This window comes from Triticum aestivum, chromosome 2A (assembly GCF_018294505.1).
Source record: "Triticum aestivum cultivar Chinese Spring chromosome 2A, IWGSC CS RefSeq v2.1, whole genome shotgun sequence".
Taxonomy (NCBI): domain Eukaryota; kingdom Viridiplantae; phylum Streptophyta; class Magnoliopsida; order Poales; family Poaceae; genus Triticum; species Triticum aestivum.
Genome location: NC_057797.1, coordinates 666,373,239 through 666,381,136, shown reverse-complemented (window position 1 = coordinate 666,381,136; position 7,898 = coordinate 666,373,239). Strand labels below are relative to the sequence as shown.

Sequence of the window (7,898 nt, the reverse complement as noted above, 5' to 3'; positions counted from 1 at the left end):
AATTTGTTACCATGTGCACCAACTTAATTGGTGAGGTTGTGTACTCAAGATTTCAGATTGCTAGGTCCTCTAGTTTTGTAGAAGGTGTAAAATATAAAGTATTTTGATCGACAACTTGCTGAGGAGAACATGATGCGTTATCGAGTAACAACACATGAGGTAGGTTTTACGCTTAGCTTTTGAGTGATGGGGGAAGGGGAAGGCAAGATGACCATTGTTGTTGTTGTTGGAGTTAAGTGCAATATCGGAGGGATGAAAAGGCAATCCTCATTTAGTCTTTAGGGGATTTATAATGGGGGCTCTTGTTGGAGATGCTCCAACTAAAAGAATCCGCGGATAATTATTTCTTAGTTTTCGTAACCACTAGTTCGTATGAAAAGCACACTGCCTTTGTTTCGTCCATGAACGCTGCCGCCACCATGACCTAATCTGCACGCCCCATTGGCATGCTCGCAGCACCCACTATCCGCACTATCTTTCTCTATGTATGTTGCTGCATCCCCACCCACACGTGTTGGCTTGTTGTTATGTGTTACATTGTAATCAAGAGGGCTGGATCCATGAATTATAAGAGCGGGGAGGGGCCAGTGGCACATAACACGGTATTTCACAAAAGCAATTTCATGAAGGCCAGCATTGCAATATAACATGCAATTTGTTTTTGTTCTTCAAAAAGGAATGTGTTGTCTTTGACTTCACAATGATTATCCCACGGAAATATACACAAACAAGTGACTATTTTCTATAGACAAACGGAGGTAGTAGTATAACTCAACTTGCATGATTTTTTAACTAGGGAGCAAAAAAACAATGAAATTTGCTTCGGGTATTGAATGATATGTTAATTCCTCAATCCATCTTGATATTCCGGTGTCTAGCTCACTATCTAGCCATCGACTTGATTAGGAGTGGTAGCACTGCATTAACATTAATGGGGAGGTGGGCCCCTAGTTTAGGTCTTCTCATTGGGTGAGGCAGGGGATCCCATTTCACCCTTACTCTTTACCCTTGCGGTCGACGCCCTTGCAGCTATCCTGGATAAGGCTCGGATGGTCGGCCGCATCTCATGTAGTTGGGTATATTATTTCGGGAGGTTGTGTCACGCACCTCCAATATGTGAATGATACCATCATCATGATGGAGGGGTTACAGCTGGATATCGTCACACTCAAGTTCCTCTACCACTGCTTTGAGTCCATATCCAACCTTAGATTCACTTCGATAAGAGTGAGGTTGTGGTCCTGGGATATTGAAGGATGATCGGCAGCGAATTGTGTATAATGTTAACTGTAGGTTGCCCTCCTCCCCCGTTGCTTACTTGGGGATGCCCCTCTCTGACTCGAGGATCCTTGTTCGGGATTTTGACCTGCTTACGGGATGGGTCTCATCTCTATACAAACCGTGGTGCGAGAGGTTCACTTTGAAAAGGAGTAAATTTGTGCTTATCTACTTCTGTCTCTTTAGCCTTCCCATGTATATCACGGGGTTGCATATTCTGCCGGAAGGGATACATAGTTAGCTCCTTTGACAAGGACCTTTCGTGGTTCTTTTGGTAGGCGGCGTACGGACGACAGAAGTACCACATGGTCAAGGTATCCTTGTGTCTCACCGCATGAACATGGCCCTTATGCTCAGATGAGTTTGCAGAATTCTTAGGGAGGATGGGAGCTTGTGGCTACAACTTGTTAAAGCGAAGTACCTGCATGGCCGCCCTCTTCTCGCATGTGACCATATGGATGGATCCCATTTCTAGAAGTCTAGCTATTTGGTCCATCAAGCAGGAGATTTGACTTGGGTTTTCGGTGTCCACGGGCAATGGCGAGGGATTCTCTTTTGGCTAGATCCATAGTTGGACGGGTCTCCCTTTTGTGCTGAGTTTTCAGACTTCTTGGCTTTCTAATTGTATCCGTAGTTGTTGGTTTCCTCGGCTGCCCACGATGGGAAATGGAATGCCTTGTTCCCACGGACATTTGGGGGCGAGGAAACCATAGCTTAGACCACCCTTCCGGTGGTCCCCCTGACAATGCTTCTATACTATTTGGATGCTATATCTTGGCGCTTTACCCCTTTGGGGCTCTTTTACATTGGGTCGACATATCATGCATTATCTCGGGCGCCGATTCTGGCATGGACCACACCGGTGTGAAAAGTTCCCTTTCCTTATAGATCAAGATATTTGTGGGGCAGCTCTTGCATGGTCACCTCCCATCAGGGATGGAGGTGATTAGGCGGCATGGGCCTGGCGATGGCTCGTTCACTCTTTGCGGTGTCCTGGAGAATAAGATCCACATCTACTTTACCTGCCCCGCTGCCCATTTTCTTTGGTAGTTTTTCCATGAGACTATGGGGTCAGCATGCAAGGCTCTAGACCTGGCCGAGTTGCTCCAAACTCGTCCCAACTAGACTGGTAGGAAGAGACACACCTCTTTTATCTAGTGTCACGACGATAACATGGACCCTTTGGACGACACGTAGCAAGATGGTTATTGAGTGGGTCTTCTTGCGGTGGGCCACTCACTCTACTCAAATTCTTTGCCTTTTTATAGCATTGACACCTGCTCTCTAGGCAGCATGATCGAGATCAACTTGGCCGCGTGCTGGACGTGCTGACCACAGCAGGATGCTACCTTGCGCCGCCTCTAGACCTCTAATCTGCTGGCCCTTGTTGGCCTTTTTTCTCCTTTGTGTACAAACTCAAAGAAACAAATCTCCTCGGGGGAGTGACTAATTGGAGGGGGCCGCCCCTTTCGCCCGGGGTCATGGGCTGACCCTGTATAATAGGGAGATTTCTTTCTGTTTGGTTTGTTCCGAATGGTCTTTTTTTTATTTTACCTCGGTTTTATTTTTTTCCCTTTTCCCTTTTTCCTGTTCCTTTATTTTTTTTGGTTTCCATTATTTCTTTCTTTGGTTTTCTTCAGGAGTTTTTTCAACACATGTCTATATTTTCCATACCCATTGTACATTTTTCGTATATAGCAGGAAAAAAATTGTACTCATTTATAAAACTTAAAATACTTGAATAACATTTTGTGACAAATATATGTTTTCTTTTTTTAGGGTAAATATTGCCGCATTTATTTAAAACTCAAACCCCGGAATGTCATTTGCGATTACAGAAATAACAAAGTCTGGGGGGACCCCCAACCACACCTTACACAAATTCATCACCAACACCTACTTTAGCTAATTTATGCGCGGCAATATTAGCAGAACGCCGAACCCAAGAAATCTTGTACTCGACGAAGGACCCAAGAAGAGCTTTCACCTCCTCAATCCAAGGGCCGTTAGCCGACAGATTCCTCGCTGAATGTTTCAGCATATTCACCACAGCTTGAGCATCCAACTCCAGATGAACTCTTGTTGCGTTAATGTCTGCTGCTACCTGCAAAGCACGTCGACACCCTAAGACCTCAGTAGCTTCTGGATCCATAATGTTTGGAAAATGATGACAGGTAGCTGCCAGAAAGGCACCATTGTGATCTCTAAGAACTGCTCCTCCTCCTCCTCCTTTCGCTCCAAATTTTGACACTGCACCATCTGAGTTTACTTTAACCCATCCCTCGTCAGGAGGCTCCCAGCGCTGTGGTTCTGGTTTTCATGTCTACTTTTTTCATACACATTGTATATTTTTTGTATAATCTAAGATATTATTATATCTTTATCTTTATCTTTACCTACTAATAAACCAGCGCGTCGGCTGTTTTGCAAAAAAGTCCCCATGTTTCTGAGAAATTAACCCGCAGTCCTACTTAAAGTGTGGATAACGTTTCAATTTTACAAAGAAACCCCTCTAATCCCGGGCCCGAACCGGACCGCGCCGTCGCCCGCAGCTCCCTCCTGCGGAGCTCCCCTCGCGCCCGCAAGCCGCCTCGCCGGCGACCCCACACCTCCGCCACGCCCCGCCGCCGGCGACCTTCCCCGCTAAGGATCTCCGGTCGCTCCGCCACCTCGCCCCTCTCCCTTCTCCTCCTTCTCGATCTCCTCTCACCTCTCTTCCTCTTTCTCGCTGGACATGACCTCCATGGCGCCGTTGGACCTCAATCTCGCTGGATCCGGCCGCCTCCACACCAAATCCGCCGGAAATGGATCCTCCGTGGCCAGATCCGCCCGGATCCGACCGGGCCCCGCCGTCATCGCCACCGGAGCACCGCCCCGCTCGACCTGCAGCGCCACCTTCCACCGGCAGCCCCCAGTCTCGGTCGCCACTCGATCATGTGGATGATGCTCGGCGTGTCCCTGTAATTGCCGGCTACTGCCGCTCCCCGCCCCTGTTCAATTAAGCCAACGCTTGAAATTTTGGTTCAGACTGACCTGCTCTTCAATCCTTGCTGATTTGTGGTTTTGAGACCCACCCAAGCAGGGTCTGCGTTCATGAGGAGAACCTGCTGTTCCTGGAGGCCTGGCAGACAGTCGATCCCGCTGCTACCATAAGTCCGCTTTGTGACGAGCTGGTCAACACACGGGAGGAGACATATATGATTCCACTTGTGCAAAGTCTGCCTGTACTGCTATCCATATTGCCCCATAGCAATACAATTTATCTACTACCTCAATAGCTCACTTCTGCAAGTCATAACGTGACACTTAATATCTTAGAAAGTACAACCGAGTTTAATAAGTGGATCAAATGCAGTTGTCATGCACCTCCTTTGGTTGAATCTGAATTCTGTTAGAAACATGGCAAACCACCTAAATATGCCATTGATCTGTACAAAACTGAGAGATTTTGTGTTTTTATAGTTCTTTTGTGCTCTCACCGAATTTGCTTATCTGACATTTTTTCAGATGTTGCAACCTTGGGCGATCGGTTCATTGGATTCTTGAAACCAATGCCTTTTCTGAAGTAAGTCTGGCATGCAAGGTGCCCTCATGGTTTATTTCCAAGATGGCGCTGGGATCTCGGGGACGTGCCGGACGGCGTCGCGTTCCTGCACCTTGGGGATGGCTTGGGTCGAATTCTCCTCCATGCAATCTTGTGCTCCTTTGGTATGTGTGGCTTCGCCCATCTTCCTCATATTTTCTTCTGCTCACTGTTGTAGCCTTACTATGCATCCTGGAGCGACACCATGTATTCTAGAGCTTCTACATGAACACAATGAAACACCTGACCTTCAAAGGAAATGATACAGCTGGCCAATTTTGTTTGGAGTTTGCAGGAGGCTTTCAGATGTTTTTCTATGTTACCCCACGTTAGCCAACAAAATAAGTCGATATTCTGTATGGATATAGGATTTGCATATTTTCTATTGTTTCTAGCAAATACAGACTAAGTCTCTGATTATCTGCAGGGTGTTTCTAATCTTTCTGCCTTCTAGCATAAATAGAGGTATGGTGCCTAGAGTTCAACTATTTATCCTATGTAGTATAATTGACATTTAAGTTATACAACCTTTCCAGATCTCTCAATATCATGCCTAGAGCTTATAATCCTTTCTTTGAAGATCCATAGCCAGACTTTGAAACTGTTGCATATACATAAATTAAACTAGCGGCCTATAGTACGAGTATTATATAGATTTGTATGTATGTAGTTACTTTGTTCTGTGGCAAAAGGGTTCAAGGCTAGCATTTTTTAAATATAGCATATTCATATAAATTTTCTTGCAATTCTAACTATGAAATCCACATTCATTCGGTAGTTTTTCTGTAATAATATAAATGATCTTTCAGTCACAATGCCAGTATTTAGAACTAAATTTGATGGCCTTAAATTCCCCTTGGACCCCCACCCCCTCATTATATTCCTATATCTCCAATCTCCTTTCTCCACCAGCTATCACGGAATAGAGATCACATCATGAATTTGTTTTTGTCAGAGATGTTCTCCCATCGCTATTGGCTGTCAAATTTGCGATGCAATCCGTCCGTATGTCGGCACAATCAGCAGAACAAAGCAGCTACCATGATTTGCCCATTGATCTCTTGGAGTGATTCAAACCTGCAAGCACCAGGGTAAGAAGTTTCGGTTTTCTTATTAATGCAACTGATTTTGTAAGGTTAGAACAATGTCAGTTTGCTTTTATGTTGGTTTTATAATTTCTACATATTCCTTTCTTACGGATTCTGCCTTCAAGGAAATCTAATTATCTAGGTAGTATGGAAAAGCAAGCAAATTATATAACTATTTGGGTATACTCATGCTCTGCTATGTCAGATTGAGGAGAAATAATTATTTTGTTCACCCATCTTATTTTTTCCCGCGTAATGACTCATGCTCTACTATGTCAGATTGAGTGACTCCTGCATATGATGACTGAAGAATTTTTCATCAATTTTCCAACCTGAATTAGCTACAGAATTTGGGAAAAGAGGAGTCCAGGCTCTGATGAACACACCGTCTTTCCCAGGTAACTAATAGTTGGCACCTCTACATTTACATTATATCAGGCCAGCGCCACAAAGTCCTTGTATGCGTCTGCCTGCCTACATTGATGGGCGATCCGGTCGCAAAGAAATGGATAAAAAATATACATCAGTTTGTCAAAATACATGTTGGTTATCTTATGAACGATTATAGCTATTACCAGAGTACAAGCAAATATGTTACAATTTTTCCTTGAAGGAAACTTGTATTATGATTATTACATTTTGATCTTGGAGCTATGGTCGACTTTAGTAGATGGTTACTTCAGTCTGCACCAGTCAAATATTTTCTAATTACATGTCTGAGCACCATCAGGATAACCTGATTATTGTGTCACAAGCTTGCTATTTCTATTTGTGCAAATTCTGTAGTTATTTCAGTGTTCTGCATGATGCATAAGTTTTTTCACAACATAAAGAAGTGGATGTACAACTTGATTCTGCTTTATTATTTAGTACCAGTTAACTTTGTAAATTCCAGTTTCTCCAGTATTGTAACTGTCGAATCGTCAAGTTAACCTGATTTTTCTCTTTGGACAGCTTGCAATTTGTAATATTATGATTTTCCTTTTGCAGAAACCACTTCAACTGGCCCAGGACTGTGTCTATTAGTCCTCCGGTATTTGTTGAGATGACACATTGTATGGCAGGTAACAAGCAACTGAAGCATGAAGATTTTTTTAATTTCTTGGAAAGTATAACCACCTTAACCCAGGATGCAAGATGAAGGATCCAATATGTCAGGACCAACGAGGGAATTGCAGTATGTCAGAACCAATGAGAGAATTGTAGAGCTTCATATTAAGTTTATTTTAGCTGCTTGCCCGCTTCAAATGTCTAGATTACAGGAAACATGTTTCTTTAAGTGACAAACCTGGATATCAATTTATTCAAACTATTATATTTCTTATAGAAGTAATGCAATATATTCTCTCTCTTGTGCCTATTTGAAATACCGTTGTGGGTCTGTACTTTGCATCTCATATTGCAAGGATAAAACATTGTATGCATACTCTCTCTCTTAACTGTAGCAAGCATGGAGCAGGAAAGAGTGATGAACCTTCTAATATGGATATTGTACATGTATGAGCTACGAGTCACTATTGTTTATCATATGGATTGTAGATGTAGCAACACTGAAATTTATAACATATCCTCAAATTTCTTCATTTTAGCATTTATGATATACTAGAGCTAGCAAAAAAATAGAATAAAAAGGTTCATTAGAGAAATATTATAATTGACGATTGTGTGTCAAATGGCAGAGAATTTATATCCATGTGTGGGATCTTGATGAAAGATTACATGCAAAGTATAGAAGTGAAAACCAACATTTTTCTAGATGAGCTATTACTAGAGGAGATATATATTTCTAGATAAAGGTAACATTGCTAAAACATTCCACTGGGTGGCAACTCCAGGGCAAGAAGCATACATGTAAGCCTATTCGGAAATGTCTAGAAATGTTGAAGCTTCAGCGTCGTGCTCCAGCTTTCGTGGAACTTCCACACCGTTACGGATGTGATGGTCAGCTT

At 43.2% G+C, this 7,898-nt stretch overlaps 1 long non-coding RNA gene across 4 annotated transcripts; it reads left to right on the top strand.

Annotated features, from left to right (window-relative positions):
• The first annotated feature begins 3,794 nt into the window (after positions 1–3,794).
• Positions 3,795–7,309, top strand: LOC123190074 (uncharacterized). Of its 4 annotated transcripts, none has more exons than XR_006496141.1 (6): positions 3,795–4,238; positions 4,361–4,986; positions 5,289–5,326; positions 5,817–5,952; positions 6,229–6,347; positions 6,940–7,309. It is a non-coding gene; the product is annotated as an uncharacterized lncRNA (long non-coding RNA). The 4 variants fall into 4 exon arrangements; XR_006496139.1 differs by having other exon boundaries at positions 3,795–4,502; positions 4,786–4,986; XR_006496138.1 differs by having other exon boundaries at positions 3,795–4,986.
• The last annotated feature ends 589 nt before the right edge of the window (positions 7,310–7,898 follow it).